Genomic DNA, 22,784 nt, shown 5'->3' on the forward strand with positions numbered 1-22,784 from the left:
GGTTTTTTTGTTTTGTTTCTTTGTTTTTTTTTTTTTTTTTTTTTGTTCGTTTGTTTGTTTGTTGTTGTTGTTTTTTTGTTGGGTTTTTTTTTTTTTTTTTTTTCTCTCATTTTTTCTTTGTTTTAATTTAGGATTTTGCCCTTTCTTTCTGATCCAACTCTCCCAATTTTCTCTAACAGACAAACAGAGCAACAGGCGCACAAACACAAATGTGTTCTTCCAATCCCAGGTGACCACCTCGTTCGTATCTCCAGTTTAAAAAGTTTGTCCTGAACACACTTCGTCTCCCCACAAAAAAGTCGGTTGTTGGGACTATTGAGTTTACTGTAGCTCTCAGTGGTGTTAATCGAGTCAAGCCGCTACAAGACGGACTGAGCTGCTGTAACGAGGTCTCCCGAGTGTCATTAAAACTTTTTAGTGTGACACATGGAAACTGTAAAAGTGGGGCGAGGACCTGTCACCACCAATACCGCACGAAACAACAACATCGCCTTCGATGTCGGCCAGCCGTCCAGCCATCCAGAAGAGATTGACAAAATGGCAACGGAAGGTGAAGAAAAATAGAAAGAAAACGGATGATGGACGACACGCGCAAACAAAGCGCAGAACGAACAAAAGAAAGTAAAATCAGACAAACGAAAGAACAAAGTTAAAAAAATAGTATGATGGACTAAAAAAAAAACAAATAGAATGAACGAACGGACAAATAAAAAAATGCAAAAAATATAGAAAGTGGATTCAGGGAAGGAAAAAAAGATCGAACAAAGAAGAAAAAAATAAAGAAAAGATGTAGAAGCGAAAGAGAACAGTAAGAAAATGTGCTAAAAAATCCCACAATTCTTATGGAGAAAAGCTAGTGATAAGCAACTTCCTGTCGGACAATGACATAGATGGAGGAGCGTTACCTAACGCCTCACTGACGTCCACCCACAAGCCAAGGGAGGCTAGAACGCACGTCTGGTCTACTCAAGCTATTTTTAGCCACCGACATCACGCTTATCATGGCTGCCAAAAGGTTTGGTTGATGGCGTGTGACGCAAACCAACTCCATCATTCACGCTCCAACAACTAAACTAATATTTCTTTATCTGCTGCTGATGACGGTGGTGCTGATGATGCCTGAGCTCGCGATTTCGCTTGAGATTTTCTCCCTTTGGTCTTAACAGCTCTTCTTAGAGTCGAAGAGTTTTTTCCCTTGGACCGTAGTTTTTCCAGTCGTCGCACCTGAAGCATCACGTGCATGAAAATGCCTGGTCACCGAAATTTTGTGAAGGTGTCGACTGTGTCTCACATCCTGACATCAGCACGCAACGTCTGCTTGCACGTGCACAGCAACAAGCCGAGCGCTCTCCAGCAAATACAAGATCAAAAAATCCGAGAGTGAGAAACGAATGAAAAATCGACTGCAAAATAATAAAAAAAAAAATAAGGATTTTACAGCATGAAATCTCTAATTACAGAAACTTTCTTCATTAAACTGTTAAATCGTTATAAGGTTTTTATTTTATAATTTTATTTTTTTTTTCTGATCGTATTTTGTCTGTTCCTTCACATTTCTTTTTCATTAGAGGTTAAAAATCCGATCCAATTGTAGTCATAAAGTATTATTTAATACAAGACATCTGAAAGGTTCTACCTGTTGGCAACAATCAAACGGTTATTGGCCACACCCCTGTTGGCACTACTGCTGACCACACTCTTGTCTCGTATTCGTTGACCACACCCTTGTTGGCCACAAAGTCGTGTGAGTCACCATTGTAACCGCCACACTCTCTACACAACTGTTATGCTGAAGGATCGAACCTTTCACACTTTTGTCACCCAAATAAATTGTAATTCAGGTAAAGTGCACGTGCTTAAAACGCCTTTCGTCGAACCTGATCCGCGCCACACCCTAGGAAAGCAGGCATCCAAACAATCTTACATCGCATACTACACCCACGCGCAGGATGTCCTTTCAAGTGCATCATCAACAATTTCATATTTATGCGGGGAACAGCATGCCTCCCAGTGGCTATGAGCTTGAAGGACGGAGATATGGCAGATGGAGGCAGAAAACCGAGCAAAAATCCTCCTTTTCCGTTCACGCCCTCCACAAAGAATCACTCAAGGGAAGATAACCGCAGCCCCTGAAGCAGTCGGTGCAGCTGCATGCGTAAGAGTATGAGGGTTGGGGAGGCAACAAAATATACAAGCATCGAGTACTTCCCATTGCTTTGATTGCGGAGGGTGAAGCTACAGGTGAGGAGGAAACGCAGCAGAAGGGAGAGTTACAGACGGAGTTAGCGACTTGAGCGATGTGATAAGGTGAGAGAATCAACCCTGAATGTGAAACCGTGTAGACAGGCACTTATCGGGCTGACAGCAATCGGTGCAACTGATTACAAGCTTCCGTTTTCAGCAAATCCCTTCTCTTTAAATGATGAAGATGTTGCAGACAAGATGGAATAAACTCGCGGATGGTGGCAATTAAAAACGAGATACATGTCAGCAAAATCAACCAAATGAAGTCAGGAGGTTCATTTTCTGGTCCATCACTGGTCCATCATTGCTCCTTGTTACTGCCCCATCACTACCCAACATTTTTGTAGACAGACTCCGCAATGTTGCACCGAGGAAATCCTCTCTGCGAGATTGAACCTCACGTCACCATAGCAACGCCACCCTGTGGTCTGAACAGCGGGACGAGTGTGTAAATGGCCCGAAGGGCTTTTCACGCAGACGATACGCACCCAGACAGAGTCCTTAGCTGCACTGGTACCCAACGTTTGCGTGGCTCGAACCACAAAAGGAAAATAAGAAAAAAGAAAAGACACAGGTCTATGGACGGAGAATATTTGCGGGGCGGTCTGCCGGTACGTGCGACAAACAACCGTGATTATCACGGCGAAGGAGGGAATAATTAGGATTGCTAAGGACCCTCCGTCTCGTCAATCCTAGCAACTGATTAGTCCCTAGGCCTCGGCAAGAAGGGGACGAGCCCTCATCAAGTTAGCCAATGACATAACGTGGGGAAAAGGCGTTACCGAATTACCCCTCTTGGCTGACGAGTTTGTCGCCCTTTTTTTTTTGAACGGTGGAGTCCGCTGGCGAGAGACGGTTCGGCCCCATCAGGCTATGGAAGAGGAATGAGCTTGTGAGGTGTGTGGGGGAGGTAGGGTGTTGGTTGGATGGGAGGAAGGGGCTAGCCGTCGAGTAGAGAGCAGGAACAAACAATTTCTCGACGATAGCGCAATCTGTAGCCCCTCCCCAGGGCTCGCCGGTCCGCGCCGATCGCCTCCCCCCGACATCCAACTATCCTCGATCCACCTCCGGAAAACCTCGTTTCTCGTGCAAAATTGACTCCTTTCACCGCAATCATCTGCTTTAGCGGGACGGGACCGTTAAAAGATCTTGTCCTCCTCTAGATGAGATGGAGAATGAGCAAATAGACGTCACGTGGGTGCTGGGTGACAGGGCTACAATGGCGGAGTCTTGGCTGCTGATGAGGTTCATCTGTGTCAACGTTTCACTGCAGGCAGGACACAACAGGACGGCTATTTGCGGGTGTGTGTGCTGGGGTCCATGGACAAGGCATGCACCAGATCGTCAACGCCAGCCGATAGGGGGAGCTTGCATGGTGCAAGCGGAAGGAGTCCAGTTGTCGCCCTTACTGCTAAATAAAGCAACAGTCCGTCCCTCCTCTCATTTCAAAGTCATCGGAAACTAATAAGTATGGGAGGGTAATGTGAAGACTAATGTGTGAGAGAGATAAAGAAATTAAAAAAATTTTTCCTGAATATGGTAGTGTAGAAAAATTATAGAAATTATTACAAAAGCCAGTCAAGACATTTACTGAGATTAAGGTTTACATCTTACAGGGTTGAAACACAGGGGTATGGGATAGAACAGATGAAGCATTAGATAAGAATGTTTACAGTAAAGGATGTCGTTTGTCTACACTTACTCTCACGAATGAGAATATGGAACAATCTCCTTCTATATTGTAGAAGGCTGGTGACACAAATGTCATCTCACTACGATGATGTGATGACAACACGTGCTTTGCTCTAATGAATTCAAAATCTGTCCACAGTAACATGTTGTAAGGCAGGAAAATACCCCAATAAACAAGGCAACACAAGGTTTGAGTAGACCTGACAGGGAGTGTAAAGTCAGTTCCAAGCTCGACCATGGAGGTCATGGGCGAGCTCCGAGAGGAAATCTCCAGCCATTTACGTGGCTACCTCCCGCGATCACAAAAGCCACTTCTGCAGCACGGCCACGAGCAAAAAGCTTCTAATGAAATCTCCCCGTGATGATTACATGGAAACGAAAATCGTGTGTGCTGACATGTTTGTCCGCGGGGAGCCGGCTCTAACAACCTCCATCACAAGGAGGACTCCCACAGCAGGTCGCCTTGTCAAGAGGCCCAGAACAAAAAAGGGGAGAGAAGCGCGTACGCAAGCTCATTGCCTCCCCTGCTTTTTAATGGTGGTGAGGGAGGACGGAGAGGGTTGGGGGGAGAGAATGGACCATAAACCAGTTGCTGGCCAGAAGAACGAAATGTCGGATGTGGTGGAGGTGTAGTGCCGGACGGTGAGCGAAGATTCTTGTTCTAGAAACTTCATCTACGCGATGTTAACGCTCGTCACAACGAGCACGACGACGTCCACCGTTGTTATCGTGATGATAATGACGAGAAAGGCAACTGTGCTGAGTGGACAAAAAAACGGGCGGCTAGAGCGAACAGGGATCTTGTGTAGTCTTTTTTAAAGTAGAGTGGTTCACTGTGTCAACAACTTTAGGCAAAGCAGACAGAAAAAATACTCTTGGTTTTCGTTGTCCCACTTCGTCTGGGTTTTTTTTTTTTTTTTAACACATGGAAGACAGAGCTTGCTTCAATACCAAGATGCATTGTGGGCGAATCCCCAAATCCCCAGTATCTAATTCTGAAACATTCAATTCCATCATTTCGGGATCATGAAAGGCTCGGAGATAAAACAAGCAAGGACACTCGTCATTCCAAAGAAACGTGTGCATGCAAATAAACTCACTGAGACAAGCGAGATGTTCAACCACTTGAGATGTGAGGAATACTGTCTGAAGAAATAAATCAAGGATAAAGTGGAAGATGTTCCACGTGCTCCAAAGAAGGAACAACTCTGCAAGACAGAATGTGCAGAGTTACAGGACTTTGCCGCTCATTAGGTCTGTGCACGGATTTACGCTTCTACTTATGTTTCACACACGCACACAGATGCACTTTACCCTTCACCCTCACCCCGTCCTTTTCTACACAATTTCCACCACAAAGCAGTTATGCTCCAATGAGTTACAGCTCTCAGGCCATTACTCCGTGCCCGCTGAAACGATTGCGCGTTTGAAGTACTGGTTGTAACCGTTAGAGGTTAAGCTTGCCTTACCTCCTACATTTCTCGACCTGACCCCAGCGACCAGACTCGGTTCCTTTGAGGCAAGATGAGAAAACACAGTGAAGAAGAAGAAAAATAATAAATGCAAGAGGTATTCAAGTGCAAGCAAAAAAAGAAAACAACAACAAAACCAAAACAACAACCGTCTCTGGCTGTATAGGGTATCACCGCAGAACCTGGAGCCGGGTGGAAGAGGTACACGAGACGGGGGGATGGGTGCTGAGTGGCGGATGAATGTCAAACAAGGTGAAAATTACAAGATGGCTAGAAAATTGCGGGCATAGCTGACTGGATTAGTGCCTAGTCAGGTGAATCTTTAAAAAACTAAAAGCGTAAATATGATCCAACAGATAATTAATTTCAAATCTTTTCTCTTCCTACAATGGTGAGTCTTCAATGCTTCACCCCTGGCTGAGTATAGTACTGTCCTATTTCATTAAAAAAAAAACCGAAATCAAGTATCTCTAATTATTAAAGTTGTTAGGTCAACCCTGCTAAGCCTTCTTGAATATCCTCCTGGTGACCCCGCCTCCCAGGAGAAGGAGGAGGTTTGTTGGCCTACAAAGGATGTGCTCACAGGGAGACACCTGCCGACTCACGAAGGAGCACGCGCCTAACCTCGCGGGGAGGTTCTTTCTTCTGGTGGAAGACCGCAGGATGGAATTCCTATGAACTCTGATAACGTATCAACACCCGCCACCCGCCACCCGCCACCTCTCGCTTTTTGCTGATTAGTAAATGTGATCCTTGTGACTGCTTTTGGTAATTGCTTCGTTAGTCAATGAAATGATGGCCGGTAATTACCAACACAGTCGGCTTGACAAAAAATAAATAAAGTCAGTGAAAGATGAAGGGAGGAAAAGATAAGTGTCATCAAGTGGGGAATTTTTTCTGGGTTCGTATTCATGGACGTCCGCTAAAATGCTCTAAGCTGAGAAATGAATAACCTGGTCAAGCTAAAACCTAACTCTCAATTCGTAAACACCTACATAAGTGCCGTTAAACACCCGCTTAACGCGAACACCGATAAATGGCGCCATTGCACGTGCGGTCAAAGGGCGACAAAACCCTAGAATTAAAACGAGAAATATTTTTTAAAATAACAGCAGCAAGCAAGAATCTGCGGAAAGTTGAATTAATTCATTCTGACTAAATATTTTTCTTGGGGAACTAGACGACAAAGACATTTATTTATTTTTAGTTGGAACAAAGTGATTTATGGGACAAGTCGGAGGGCACTAAGTCGACCATATTCACTTTCATGCTATCATAAGATTATCAATTCGATGAAAAACATCTACCAACGGTTCTCTACCATTATTTCACTGCCTAGATTATTTGTTAGGTCTAGAAACAAAACAAAAAAAAAAAAAAAAGAAAAAACTGTGTTCGGTTCTGTTGAACTAAACATCGTAGTCACCGCCATAGTTACCCTACACGAGAGAAAGGCATCGGAAGGAGGGCTCTGATAAATTACCGGCTGGTAAACCGATTACGGCAGGCCTACCCTAAGTCTATGATTACACGGTTATAGCCGCTATCTCCGGGTGGCAGACACACACAGCTCGGGTAGAGTAAATGCTGCGTAAACGTGCTTTATGAATGCCAGCCGAGATGTTTGTAAGCACAGGCACGCGCACAAACCGTTAGTCACCCAGATAACCAACAATAATTAGCCCGGACGGTGCCTATCAGTACACAACACGTTTCTCATTTGTCATCAAATACTGCTGCTCCAGGTAGGTAGCATCTGTTATCTATTGTTCTTCATATTTCCCTGGAGACTAACATCAACCAAGCCTCCCCAGGGGGGAAAGAGAAGGAGATAGGGAATCGCAGAGGAATTCCATATGCTTTGAGAACATATTCTGAGGCAGCGGTGCTGGTCTCCCGTTACAAGACACATGCTAGTCGTACTGGTCACAATCCAGGTACCAGCCTTGATGGTCACGTGACATAACAGTCTTGTTGGTCACAATCCAGGTACCAGTCTTGTTGGTCACGTGATATACCATGAAAAAACGAGCGAAAATCTTAAAAATCTAGAAAAAAACGGACATGGTCTCTTGTTTTATTTTTGAGACGCCCTCTCATGTTAATTTGTTTTTACCACTTTAAACTTTTGTCTAGCTCAGAGCAGTTGCTGCTCGCAACAGTGACTACGAGCACTAAGCTCGCACTATTGGTCTGTACATGAACAGGTACTAGACACTGCTCCACCGTTCATGCTCCACTGTGCAGTTCACGCTCCATCAATACAAGAGCAGACCACCATTGCAAACACTAATTATCCGACATTTCGGCTTACTTCCCCTTACTCACGACTGCCTGTCCATTCATTCTACCTCCCTCATCCTTCATCCCCCATCCTCTACTGTGCAAATGTTTATCCACCCGCCAACAATGCCAACACTGGTTCATTTCTACACTTCAGAGAAATAAATCTCTCTTTCCTTCCCTCCCGGTCTCTCATACACGTAACTACCTACTGATACTGATTCCTAATTTTACATTCAAAACTTTCCACTTGAGGCCCAACAGCTTTTTCAAAAGGAAGATTTTATCCAGAATATTATCAGTCATCTATCTAATCTTCTGATTTCCAGCGTCTACTTTTATTTTCTTACTCTTACTCCTATCAATGTCCACACCTCACCTTCTTCCAAGGTTTACAAAACATTGTCTTGAGTACGTGCGCTGTTTACTTGTTCATCTGATCGTCCTCTTCGCCAGCTGATTAGCTATCACGGGTTCAGATCTTGTCTCAGGCACGCGGTTCTTTCTCTGCATGCGTGGCACTTGTTTACCGGGCTGCTTGGCCGTGACATAATTATTGGCTGGCTGGGCTCAAAGCAACAACACCCGCCCCCCCTTAGCATCCTCACCCCCACACCTCCTCACTCTCGCCAGCTTATTCCGGCAAATGATTGTGTAAGCTTCTTTAGCCAGGCATGGAAAGAGGTAGCTGCCGGAAGGCCTGCAAAGTCAGGCATAAACCGAACAAAGTTTCCGTTTGGAAAAATCGCCAATTGGTTGCCACGTCAGTAAAGAACCTTCACAATGCACTGAGCAATCGGCGCATCAATCGACAGGAACCCATTATATTGCTTACTTACCCAAATGATAAAGTAATATTAGGTTATCACAACCTGCAGATTCGAAAAAGTTACGGCTTAAAAAAGCGCAAATACAAAATACTTTAGACTTCTACAAGTGGTTGAGTGTTGTCCTATTTCTTAAAAAAAAAAATTAAACAAATACCACACACACGCACGCATAAGATAAATTTAAAAAGAAACTTCTTTACATGGTTTTCCACTACTTCCAACCCTGTCTCCTCATTGGAAATACAAAATAGCTTCCACACTGACCTCAGGCCTGCTTAAAACCCACTGATATTCCATTAGCATGCGCCGGCCACAATCACATGCCGGAAAAATAAAAAAAAAAGAGATTACTGCGCATGCGTAAGCAAAGCACGAGGGTGTAAGAAGGGTGAAGGAGAAGAGGGCGGGTGGGAACGTGTGAACTGATGATGATGATGGTGATGATGATGATGGCGAGTCGATTCTGTGCCATAGCCTCACCACACGAACCCTGAGGACTGTGCTAACAGAGACAAGCCTCTGTATACTTCCGCCATCTTCCAGTCTCCCACAGGGGAGGGAGCGGGTAGACTGAGCCGCCACACTGAAGCAGATTAGTGATGGGTCATGCGTGAAGAATCGCTGTAACGGTATTGATTATCAGGGTTGTCTGGACTCGAGGAGGGCGAGGAGGGAGGCTGGCTACGATCAAGTGCAACGGTCGGGGAAAGCGACGGAGTAGCGTGGGTGGGGGAGAGGGGAGGTGGGAGAATGAGACAACAGATGATGACGTCACCAGCGGATGTGTAAGCACCCGCCGACCCAACACCCCCCTCCCCACACCCCACTTTCGTGATCAGAATCGAAAACAGAAGTAATATGTCCACCCGCTCTTCGGAACTGAATAACCCCTATCCCCCGACCTCCAATGAAAATGCTAACAAATGTCCCAAAAATGGGCGAATAATATTCCCAGAATCCCATCCGTCGTTGCAAGCAGCAGGGACCAACAGCAAGGGAGAGAATGCGCTGCTTTATGTCCCTTTGATGACCTGCTCCTTCCTGCCCTGAATGACCAGCATCCCGATGGTCGCTGCCTGTTGCTGCGTGGAGTTTCATCTTCTCACTCGAGGCTAATATACAGCCTTCACTTGCAGCATCTGTTGAGGGGAATATTATCAATACACGGCTTGGAGAAAAATTGCTGAAGGAAAAATACATCAGCCTTTAGCTTTAGACTGTCAGAAAAGTAGGACGCCACTTTTCTCTTTCTCTGAGCCGCCTCCAACCCTCACCCCCAACCGTTCTTCCCACAATCCATTGCACGCAAATTGTCCACGCGACATGATTCCACCGTACAGCTGAAAACACATCGTTGAACGCGTAATGTGGTCCGAGAAAAATGCAGAAGGTTAGAAAAATACTCTTCCAACAACCCTCACCAACCCTTCTCCACCACCTAAAGCCAACTGTCGTAAGTCCGGACCTGATCAGAAATAAAATAAATTCCCCGATCAATGGGCGAGGGAGAAATGCCCCACTCCTCCCTGAACACTGCGCAAAACATCACCACACGGCGAGTCAGTGACAATCGTGCATTGTCAACCTTTAACTGGTTGGGATGGTGGTGAGTGATGGGTGGGAGTTGGGGGATGGAGTGAAACAATCGTGATGAACTGCTTTGCTCAAGGTTTTATTAAACGGTGAGAGAGAGCGGCTCCATCCTACTTAACCCTCCAAAATTTAAGCAAGATTAAAGTTACAGGATAGGTGCCGTTCGAAAACACACACTTCATCACCTTCATTTTCAGAGAAATGACTTTTTCTCTTTCGCAGTTCTTTTTTCGGTTTTGCTCATTAGGCACAGTGTCAATCGTTTGACTGTGTAAGAGATTTTCATCATTAGACATGTTGAAAATGAGACTGGGAAACGTTTTTACTTCACAGTTATTAAACAAATTTTTTAGACATAGTTTCTTGTCAGAAAATGCTTCAACCACACATATAAACACCCTTGGCTACTCCGTCACATGATCAGTCATCCATCAATCAACCCAACTTTCCGAGACGGGAAGCAAGCAAAGGTACGCAACTCCTGCAGCACAATAGTCACTCACCAACAAGGACTGTTTCCCTTGGACTGACAGACTGGCGCTGGCGGTAAGGTACGAAGGGGAAGGAGAGAGCTTGCTGGGTTGTCTAAGGTCAGAGGGTGAGGATGCTAGGGAAAGACAGGGTTCCTGAAGAATTCCTTTTCACATAGGTTCCATGCTGATGCGTGAAAACACCTGCAACAAATAAAAAATCCAGTAGTTGAAGTGGCTACATGCATGAACACGCGCTGTGCCAGACTGTAAATGTTAAAGGGAGCTTCGCTGGAATCCATCACTGCATTCTTCCCTCAACTCTAAAGACTGCTCACTGTCGTGTTTCGGATTTTGCAAGAACTACTGGCAGCACCGAGAAGGTTATATAAAGTGTTTAAATCACTTTTTACAAGCAGTGATGAGTACAAGTGATAAAGTGGGATGGTAACATGCCAAGACATTTATTTGTTGAATCGTTTCTTCCTTTCTTTTCTTTTTTCTTCAACAGCATTTACTTTGTACGTTCTGTAGTAATTTTTTGAAATGGATGAGAAAGTTTGGTATGGCAGTGATAAACTCTAGTGACAAGTAAAACCTATTTTCATGAGATAAGTTCCAAGACTATTACTATTAAGACTATTAATCAAGCAACAATCACGACGGGCATTAAACCATTACACCATTACACCACTACTAGGTAAAAACATAAAACAAGGACGAGAATCTGAACTGGATTCAAAGGATTCAAACCACCAGAGGTAATTAGGGTTCACCACTTTGTTTGACGGTTAAGCTTCAACACTCGGTACCTTACAGCAGCATGCAAAACACTGAAGCAAATCCAATCATTGGAAGTTTCTAGTATATGTCTGTTCAGCCTCGACTCCAATTTGCAAACTTGTCCGAGCTGTATTGCCTTTCTCTCACTAACACCAACTTCACAACCACCACGACACCCACCACTTTAAATTAGCATCATTTAAAAGCACAATTTGTTTTGTAAGGGAGGGATAACTCATATTCAGGTATCCCAAAGGATGTGCAACTGTGCTGATCTCCCCTCCCTAAATACCTAAAGTGAACATGGCTTGATGTGGGTTGAGACTGAAGGGTAGACGCTCACTCTCCCATCCAGACCTCGGGTAGAGGGAGGGACAAAGAAGGGGAGGCCGGAACATCCTGCATGGCGAAGGTCGTGGGTTGGGGGAACCTTCCAGCAAACCGCAGAGTTGTCTCCCGTGCTACGCACAGCTTTGTCGGACGACGGCGGACGACTACAGCAACCCTGAAATATTGATGTCCGCGCGGCGACGCACGCGGCAAATAATTAATGACGGGCGGTAAGCGGCAGCCGCACGAGCCTCACTATCGTGACGTCACCGGCTCGTCAAAGCACGTGGCTTGCGAGTTGCCTCCCCTTGTCGAAACTAAAGGAGACGACGGGGTCAGGGGGGAGAGAGGAAGACAAAACATAGCAGTTCAAAGATTATTGCAAAGGAAATCTCATAACTGTCAATGGAGGAAACCACTTGGGAGAGAATAATGACAAGAGGACACCGTCACGTTAATGAAGTGCGGAAACTATCAGTACATGGAGTTGAGGAGAAGGAGAAAGAAAAGGCAGCGAGAAACAAAAATAATGCGGATCAGTCTCCTTTCATGTTGGCATATCAAAACACGCGAGACAGTCATTATTAAACTCACAGCCAATTAGTATAACAAAGAAGCACACAAACAGAACGATAAAAAAAATAAAGAAATTTATTTTTAGAAAAATAAAGCAATGGGAAGGGTTGGTGATGTGGGTATGTAAGGGAGGGTGGAGAGAATGCGCGGCCAATGACATATAGGTACAACGTTCTTCAGGATAGAGACTGTCATCTAACATTTCACAGAATCGATTCTTGATTCTTATTAAAGCCCCTCGCATCACACACCAGCTTCTGGCGACTTCCTAAGATTACAGCTGGACACGCAACGGCTTCAACGTCCAAGATTTACAGTTAGCTTAATCAGGATAAAACAGGATAATGGACCACACACAGAGATAGAAAAGAGGCAAAGAAGAAAGAAGAAGAAAAAAGAGAAGGAAGGAAGGGTGGGGGAAAAGGAACGAAAGAGAGAAACGTAAAAGAGAGAAGGAAAAGAAAGACAGTATCACCACCGAGGTCAATAAGAAAGATGTAACAATCTGCAACAAAACATTTCGGGTTTATTTCCAGCTGGCAGCTGTGACTCATCGTTTCATTGCAAGAGCTGTGACACTTGTATAGCATGATAGCTGAATAATAACAATAAAAGTACACGTACTCCGCGTCTGGGAAAGAGTTCAACACGCTGTGCAGAATGGATTATAAATTATACATCATACATCATACAAACGAATCGACAGCCAAGCATACACAAAAAAAAACCACACAAACAAACACACACGTCAGCAAAGAAATGGGCAAAAAAAAATTGCTTAGAATCTCGTTAAGAGTAGGATCAGTTTGAACCTCGTCTACTTTTGTGTCTGTTTATGAGGAAAAAGTTGAGTGTTTTAAAAATGTTGTGTTTAATAAGAGAAATGACACGGGACTCTTTTGTCTCTTTCGTCCTCCAATGATGTTATCTCGATCCCAGAGTGAGCTGATACAATATTGTTAGACATTGCTCGTAGCCATCTTGACTGTTATCACTTATATATATATATCACTAATCCAACTAGTGACACACCAACAATCACCTTAGTTCAAATCCTAACGATGACCGACACTTCCTCTCCCTCGCTGACGTCACATATCACGCCGCAGCCTTATCACCGCCTTTACTACACCTTTAAACAAAGTATATGGATGAAGTTAAAGAACTGAGGAGTCGGCAGAAGACTTCACTGGATTATGAAAGGAATTTCTTAGAGAGGTGGGTTTTGAGGCCAGACTTGAAAGGTTCGACCGTGGACACATTTCGAGGAGAAAGGGGCAGAGAATCCCCACTAGCAGAGCTCGAGAAGGAGAAGATGCCTCTCGTATGATGCGAGACACAGAGAAGAGGTGTAATGGCGGCTACAGCATGTCCCTCCTCAAGGGGACACACATCACTGGTGTTGCTGGACTACTGCTTCCAAGGGCCACGATACGGAGTTACTGCTCCACAGGTCAATGATACAGATGGGTTACAATGGGCGACAATATAGGTTACTGTTCGACGGTGCGGCGATACGGTTGGGTTGCTGTTCAGCAATGTAGTTATACAGTGGGATTATTCTTCTGAGGGCGACAACATATAAGGTCAGAACATTAGGGTTATTGATACAGAGGATAAACTTATGACCCTAGAGTTTATTTCGAGCGATGACTCGCGATGTACAATAGGGGTCAAAGGTGAGACATCAGCTCCCACCTTTTACGTTGCTATGGCAGCAGTGAGATTTTCTTTTTTTTAAGCAGTGGTCGCACGTTGTTAATACTTGGCCTAGAACATGGCGGCACATCCCACCAGCCTCATTATCGATTTCGCTCGCCTTCTACCGGAAGTGCGGCTCCCAGTGCAGGGCATCAACACTTGCTTGGAGGGGAGAGAATGTCTGTCCCCAGGACGTGCGGTGAGAGTACTGGGCCGTGATCGAACATGAGGACAAGCTCTCTCCATCCTCTCGCCGTGGCGTGCGCGCGCACACACGCAACACGTGCACACCACTACAGGCTTGTTCACACGCGCGTCGACACGAAATCTCTCCCATGCAGGCACAGGCATGCGCACTGGTCGCACGCTCAGCCTTGTGTTAATTCCTACACTTTTGTCTTCAGTTCATCATTCCTACTGGACAGTATACAGACATCAGACTTACTACAACAATACTTCATCCAAATCGTTATTTATAGACTCAAACTATACAGCTTCTACTAGGGTACATTTCAGACAACACGAGTCATTTCGTCCTGAGGACAGACTGGCGAACTGGGTGGGTCTTATTCGGGTGAAGATTGACTGATAAACTTCAACTCAACCTAAATGGACGCCAAGTCAACCTAGCTCTTCTGACACACTGACTACATCACAACTTTTCAACCTTGTAACCAAAACAAAGCCCTCGGCGAAAACAGTGTCTGTCAAGCTGCAAAGAGAGGAGAGTGGTCCAGATGGTCTTGCACAGGTAAAAAATAAACTGATGCAGAGTGGCAGCTTTGTCCACTTGCTAGCCCACTCAAAGACTTCCGTTGGCACTTCTCTGCACTCAGCCTCGGACCAAACTGCAAATACCGTCCACACGTCTGTGTCACCGTGTCCTGTTGGGACCACTCAGACCTGGCCTCGCAGCTTCCACGCAGCTTGCAGCCAGCCTCAACCTGGGCGAGTGGGACTCCACCTCCTCCCAACCTCTCACCTCTGGCACCCACCACACGAGGTGTCTCGTCGACGAACAGAAGAGAAAGCTTCAGTGAACTCTAACCTCTGAAAGAATATTCCGTCTGTCTCTCGCGCTCTCGCTGGCTGGGGCTGGAAATCCCAGAAAGGCAATAACACCAGTCTGTATTCTGCTGCAGATTGTCCTCACTTCACCATAACAGTTCCTCTCCTCTCCCTCCACCTCGTTTTTATCCAAGATCTACCGGAAACTATAGAACTATCTGCGCTTTTGTTGCTCTGTTTAATTTCTAATGCGATTCATTATGTAACAAGACGGGTACAGCATTGCGGTTATTTGTCATTGTTGTCGTTTATTGTAGTGATTGCACTTATTAATTTCTTTCTGCTCGTTGATGACATTTTTGTGGGAATTCCATTACCTACAGAAAACGTGCACCCAATGAACAACCACAGACGTGTTCATCTAGAGACGAAGAGAAATTTATCATTGAAGGGGAGAAGGGACGAAGAGGAGGATATAAAAAGATTGAAAATCGAATTACCTCCTTTACGCAACCCCCTCACCTAAAAAAAAAACAAACAAAAACAGCAAACACAGACACGTTTACAAGTGTGTCAGACAAAGCGTGGGAATGTTTACAGGTGTGTCAGACAAAGTGTGGGAATGTTTACAAGTGTGTCAGTCGAGGTTTGACAATCTCAGTTCATGATGGCGTTTTCATGACCACTGGAGCCTGTGTGTGCGCGAGAGAGAGAGAGGCACACTTAACCAACGAATAAAAGAGAGAATAAAAGGCAACGCAAGGTAGTTACTAAGTAAATCTTTTAATATTTTTAAAGAACAAAATGAAACCAAAACAGAGAACTAATACCACACAGCGACCTAGGCGGTATCCACAAACAACCTGCACTTTAGGAGCAGGTCACGAGGTCACAGAGAGGCTGCCTTACAGCCAACGAATTTATGCCGATTAGAAAAATATAATCTCCTTAAAAGTCTGTCTTTAACATCTGCGGTAAACATTTTTTTTTCAGGCCTTCCGCATTAATTTCGCTTTTTTTTATATACTTCATGGGTGTATACAACTATACACTCTTCAAAAGCTGGTCGTGTTGCTGGTAGTAGCTGAGCACACATAGTCTAATATTTAGATAAACATTGTCACTGGACCACAGCTGTGACAAAAGCTACCGAAGCCCATGACGACCCTGTCACAGCACTTGGACAGAGGTCAGCCAGTTCGCTCTGTTGTTAGACTGATCCCAACCGTCAACAAACTCGACATCAGAAGGTAAAGAAAGAAATCGTCTCTCCTTGTTGTGGCCTCAAAAAGCAATGGAACATGGGAAGGCTAGGTCCGCCAGAGGACCGGTCTGTATGTTATCGAAATGACAAACATGGAAATTAAGTGAAGGCTCTGACATACAGCGCCTCTTACGCCAGCTTTGTATGCAGTTTCGACCAATCAATAGCGGCCATGCATTCACGTGGTGCATCAGAAAAACCCACTAATGCGCATCAATCGATGGTGGACATGGCACGGATGAATGTAAACAGCTTTGGATGTTAGGGCCAGGGTCGGAGAAACAGGAAATGAGGCTCAGATTTCGTCATCTCTTGTCTCTTTCTTCTCATCCTCGTCTTTCTCCGTTGTTATGATTATCATTATTGTCATCATCAACAGCATCATCCTCGTTATGGTCGTCGCTACTACTATCTTCAATCAAATTTCTATTTTTTTTCCACTAGTTGTCTCAGACTCACTTTTTCAGACAGAGTGAGTGAAAGAAAGATTAACGCTAGAAAAGGTATCTGTCATCGTTCCTAGAAGCCGCTAGCTGTGAGTTTTCTGTAAGGACAGGAATTTCCCAGCAGCTCAATACTGTCTCTCTTGTTGACAACACGTGACCAGTGTGGTGCGTTACATAAGAGAGGAAAGCAATATAACGAAGAAGCCTTTCCTGCCATCTACTTGTGGCCAGCAAAGACAAATTAACCTGACAGCTGTTACATAGGTAATCTGTAAATTCTTCTTCCCTGAGGACAATGACTCTATCCAAAATTGTGTAAAAAAAAATTCTATTTAATTCAACTATAAAAAATAAACTGTCAGTTCTCTCCTCATTCAAACATGGATTTTACCGGCTTGGGAATCAACTCACCAAAAGCAGAAACTTGCACAAAACAAGATAAAAATCAAATTCTGATTTCAAGAAGTGTAGCTGAGCATAAAAGTAAAAATACTTTTTAAATTATTTTAATACAGTTTCCAGTGTTCTTTTGACAGACATTTCTGATAAAAACCCTAGTATATGCCTCATGGACAACCTCTCCTGTCTTGCTCCTCGCATCGATTGTCCAAACTCTCCAGGCTGGCCAGTGCCAGAAATCTGAGTTTATTTACACGTGCACCCAGTCACCGGACTGCCAGCATGGCGAACGAGGAGCCCGAACTCTTATCACTGCGTTTGCCAGGCTCCTTCCCACGGCATCAGAAGCAAGGCAGGACAGGTACAGACATCAGCAGCCCCCTTACAGGAAGACGCACACCCTGACCAGCGTCACGTGATCGATACCCGGTGCTCGCTGCCTGTCGAGGGTTAGCCAGGTTCTTTGTAGGTTGCGTCCTGTCTTCGTCAGAACGACTGCGAGACAGGTTTCAGTTCTGAGAATATTGTTTATCCTTGCTAAGGGACGGCATCTTCAGATAATTACCTGGAGCTGAAGAGTCTAAAGCACACGTTCATATTCAATAATGATGAAAAATACCACGATGGCAACTATAAAGCTGAGAAGGGCGTCCTGTAGAAGATAACCCAGGATAAGATCGACCTGACCCAGCTCTGCAAACAGGTGCTACCGGAACCTCGGAGATTCGAATCTGCGACTCGCTATAGGTTCTGGTGATAAGCAGGGTACTGTTGCACCACCCGACCACACCATTACCCCCCACCTCCCCACCTGCTTATCTTGTGTAAAGATATATTAAGGATATGAGCAGGGAATGGGAAAGACATTTAGAAACAACAGGTCGAGACGACATCTACACACAAAATTTAAAAGGGAAGGCATATACTTCATACACTTACGCCAAAAACACATCAAAAAACAAAACAAAAAATGAAAACCCACATACCTAACGTTGTATACCCCAAGGTATACCTCTCAGGAATTTTTTTTTTTATATTTCGCAGTAGCTTTTTAAAAAGAAAATACTAATAACTGTCAGCTCATTCCAGACATGTTGCCAACATCATAAAGCAATGAGTTACAGATGTGTAACAGTGCAAGTATGTTGTAAATGTAGGGAGAGCGAGACTATATACCTCAGTCGGGGAAGGGGAAGTGGCTGGAGGGGGCGAGTTGGTTCTAAGTCGACCTAGTCAGTAGCTAAGGCAACCGCCAGCCAGGTGAGCAGGTGCCACGCGCCCAGAAGGAACAGCGTGCCACCAGATCCCCAACCATCCATGATGACAAAGCGGTCATGGTAACCTTGCTTCCAGAGTGTTCTCAACGACAGCCATAGTCAGACCGGCAGGCAGGCTATCCAGCAGGCAAACCAGAAAAGGAAAAGGGGTGGAAAGAGAGATTAAACAGAATGAAGTTTGGAACTGTTCTTTTTTCCTCCCGCTTGCGGCTGTTTTCATCCCCCACACACACCTTCCTTCATCAAGACGCAATGAAGAAGAGCATGAAAGCATTTAGTGTTGGTTTTGATGCCAATGGCCAGGCTGGTTTAACAACATTGTGTCGAGCTCTCACAAAATATATCAAAATGTCACAATTCTTTAAGCCAGGGAATCCATGGGAACAGTTCCGGCTGGTCGCACTGCAAAGCTAACCTCTGACCCACGGGGCTGTGGAGATCATTCCCAAGGCGCTAGAGAGGAAGGACACGAAACTGGAGGCACTACTACAGCAACATCAATAATGTGTCTGGGAGGAGACCTGCTCCAGGTCTTCAGGAAGGATTGATCCTCCTCAACATTTTCTCCTCCTTCTTCATCTTTTCTCTGCTCTTCCTTTCGCAAGTGTAACCGAGCGTTCGACGACGATGAATGAGAACAACTTACTAACCTTTTGATTGATGACATGAAAAATGATCGCTGCTCGTTGTTCAGCAAATGACACATACAAAACACATAAAATAAACACATTTGTCTAGGACTGAACAACAGCGACTAATCATTACCATCGGAGTCATTATCCCCTTCATCATCAACAACTGCAGTATAGCTGTGGAATATTCTCAAAGTGCGCAACCGCGATATTTCCTATTCAAGACCAACAACCATGACAAAGTGAGTTATTCCGCTTTACCTCCCCCACCATCTCCCCCTCCCCTATAACTGTGCGTATCGTCTCCGACTTCTCAGACATCGACCAGTGGCGCCCCGCATTAGACACATGGACTGTCTCAGTGTCGACTGCCTGGGTCTCCATCCCGGCCTGGACCGTCCTCCTCTGGTCTTGGTGCCATGAAGACGAGATGGAGGCTCGTGGGAAGCCAAGGATCAAGGGCACTGCACTCTGCCAACAAGCTTGCATCCCTGGTGGCCCGTACGCGCGATATTTTTGTCTCCCCGTCGTGGGAAGTTTGCCCAGTGGGTATATCGATATAGCAAGTGTGTCAATGAACTTTGTTCTCTCTTGTTTTTAAGGAGAAGCCAACACTCCACCAACACATGTCAACATCGATAAGATGGCAATTGAAAACAAGTAAGCACGCACACAAGCATGCACTCAAGATCCGCAATCTCATCCCCAGTAAAACAAAACCCAGAGTGACTGGCCCAGACGGTTATACGACCACCCGATGAACAATCAAACGTAAATAGCTTCAAAAGATCGGAGGAGATGGAGGGGAAATCAAACTCGTCCGAGTTCTGACTCAGCGGACAACAAACGGTCTAAGCAGGCAATCGAAATAACTGGCTCGATCACGTCTGGGGAAAGAATTGAGGTAAATATTAGTCCCACCTTCACCCGTTGTATACATTCTACCCGATTGTTAGTACACTCTGTAGCCGCCAGCGCACGTACACGTCCCTAACTACCCCAGCCCCCCATTCCCCCTACATAAACAAAGTGAGATGAAGCTCAAAGCAAGATTAGTTCTCAGCCAGACTGTCTCAAGCACCATCGATATTCATCCTACATAATTCATTACAGGCAAATACAAGAAATTGAAGCCAAGGTATCTGGTAAACTCGTTCAACACACGAAAGCATATAATCAAAGGCGTTCTTTGTGTTCAGTTGCATGATGAATGCAAACCCGTTTGGTGTCGATATTTACATCCACATCTGAGGGCTGGCGGTCTTACATTAAACGTTTTCAGTGACTAGAGTTTTTTTTTTATTTTTCTCCCTTCTCACCTCTTCTCTCGTCCCTCGTTCGTTTACGCAAAGAGTGCGCTTGACCTTAAAGAAGTGCAAAGACCAGGCCAGCACGTGAAGGATGACGTCACAGGGGCAGCCAGGGCAGCCAGGAGATTGCATCAACACGGCGGTGGGGTCTGGCACTACCAGGCCCTCGTCTGAAGACGCCCAGCTTCAACTGCGACATGAGCTTTCTCGCTTTCTGAGAGGTGGGAGGTCTGTAGTCGGCTGCTTCCAGAAATGGGATCCCCCGCCTGGCCCGCTCCTCATCCTCCGTGGTGAGCGGGATGAGTTGTGGACTGGTGGTGGTGGTGGTGGGGTTGGGGGATCAAGGCGGCGAGAATCGCTAGTCGGGCGGGGACCACATGCGTGACGTCATTTCCGCTTTGAAATTTGTTGTCTGAAACTCGCCGCACATACAGGCGCCCGTATTGTCTGGCTGGCTCTTGTTGCCAGACTTGGTGCCGACTGGTTTAAAAGAGAATTATTGTCGAAAAGCCGGTAAAACATAGAGGGCGCTCTCTCGCCCGCTTGTCGTGTCCAACAGTGCGTGTTGTAACCGCGTGCGAGTGTGATGTAGCAACTGCTACACTGCTGACCGCCAAACAGTTGTTACAGAATGGAACATTTACATACTGTGCATTCCTCAAATACTGTCCACCAACCTTCATACAGTTAAAGCTTTCTCATGATGACTAAAATAAACATCCCCCTCCTCGTGTACTCACCGTACAGTTCTACCAACCTTTACAAAGCATTTAAGTATTCATCCCCAAAACATTAAACTTAATTATTCAAGAGTGCTCTGCAAGGCAATCCTCCAGTTATCATAATTCGACTCCCGACTTTGTTGTTGTTTGGGATTGTTGTTTTTTTTGTTGTTGGGTTTTGTTTTGTTGTTGTTTTTTGTTTTGTTTTGTTTTGCTTGTTTGTTTGTTGTTGTTTTTTTTTTGTTTGTTTTTGGGGCTGGTTTTTTTTTTGTTTGTTTTTTTTGCGTAAATCTGTGCGCGACTGAGCGGTTCTATGTGCGTACCTACAGCCCAACGCGGATGGCCTTTTAAAAACCTTGTACCTAATCATTTTCTCTGTTCAGTGATTCTGCCCAACATAAAACTCTCTGCCTTAACCTTAACACAAACCCTAAATATAACCTTACAGCTTAAAGCTATCAACTGTAAATGTCGAGCAAACAGATTTTTAAAAATCCACAAGCTTCCCAGAAAAAAGCAAGTATACCATTTTTTTTTAAATCCATCAGAAAACTGCGTTCTCATCGGATACCAAAAAAATAAGAAAATTAAAGGACACTGTGCGCACGCGTGGCAGGTCAGCGTGAAAACGTCACATCCGGTACCTAAAAAGAAGTTCCTCTCGAATTCTGACGCTTATTTCGTGTCAGACATGTTTTTGTGGGAGTGGGGAGGCATGCAAACAAGAAAGTTGACAGGCGGCATATTGGCGATACAAACCAAATGAAAATCATGCGCCATCAGAGCGCTGCTCTCGTCGAAAGTTCAAAACTTCCATGAATATGAAATGGACATGTCGCCATGACGATAGCATCAAGCACATCAGCTTTGTCATGGCCAGTCCTCGCTTTATGCAAGTGTTAATGCTGCCTGCAATCGCTGCCTTGGAGTCAGAAGAGTCACACACGTCCTCAACTGTACCACTTCCAAAAACTATTTGCACCAAAAAAAAATTCACAATAAAAAAAATTAAGTACCACCCAAGGAATGCCGACTTTAGACCAAGGAAGTGCGCAGAGAAACAGAATTTCTTGATATCCAACTGATTTGCTGATCCCAGAAGAAAGTGGAGACTGTCTTTGATGACCCAGTGAGATTAGAGGGGAAGGGGATGAAAGAGAAAAAAGTTATGTATATATAAATATTATAAAGAGCACCAGAAAAGGGAGTAGCGGAGAAATAAAAAAAAAAAATAGAAAGAAGACTGTAGTATTTGTCATGCCTCACTCTGTTTCCATCTGTCACTCCAGCAAGTGAGCCTCACGATCTTCCCTCCCCGAACAGGCTCCGTGTGGTCTGACAGACGGAGGAAGGACCAATTTCAAGACAATGAGATGAAATAGAAAAAACTATATTAACAGCGCAGGTGTGTGTGGGTGTGTGTGAATATATATAAATATATTGAGAGCACACCAACGCCTTACCTCATCTGTTTGAATGCTTTGTCTGATATCTGATGTCGTGCTTCTTCGCTCCATTTTATTTTAAAAATTTTAGATGATTAAGGACTGGATAAGCGATTTTATGAAGGGTGGCTGTATTGGCAGGGACATGGGAAGTTGCAAAACGGGCAAAAACAAAAAAACAAAACAAAACAAAAGTTCATTTCTGAAAGATGATCTGGCCTTCTTCCACATTTGCTCGTGCAGTTTTTCCTTAACATAATTTTATTGTTTTTCTTGTTGCTGTTTGCACTCAAGCACCTACTAGTTC

At 44.8% G+C, this 22,784-nt stretch overlaps 1 long non-coding RNA gene across 1 annotated transcript in view; it reads right to left on the reverse strand.

Annotated features, from left to right (window-relative positions):
• The window catches only part of LOC112556612, a 148,026-nt gene that overhangs the window by 59,180 nt on the left and 66,062 nt on the right, over positions 1 to 22,784 (reverse strand). Inside the window, exon 3 of the long non-coding RNA XR_003097787.1 lies at positions 10,618 to 10,788. This is a non-coding gene — a long non-coding RNA (uncharacterized LOC112556612). The remainder of the gene's footprint in view (positions 1 to 10,617; positions 10,789 to 22,784) is intronic.

Source organism: Pomacea canaliculata, linkage group LG2 (genome assembly GCF_003073045.1).
Source record: "Pomacea canaliculata isolate SZHN2017 linkage group LG2, ASM307304v1, whole genome shotgun sequence".
Lineage (NCBI taxonomy): Eukaryota > Metazoa > Mollusca > Gastropoda > Architaenioglossa > Ampullariidae > Pomacea > Pomacea canaliculata.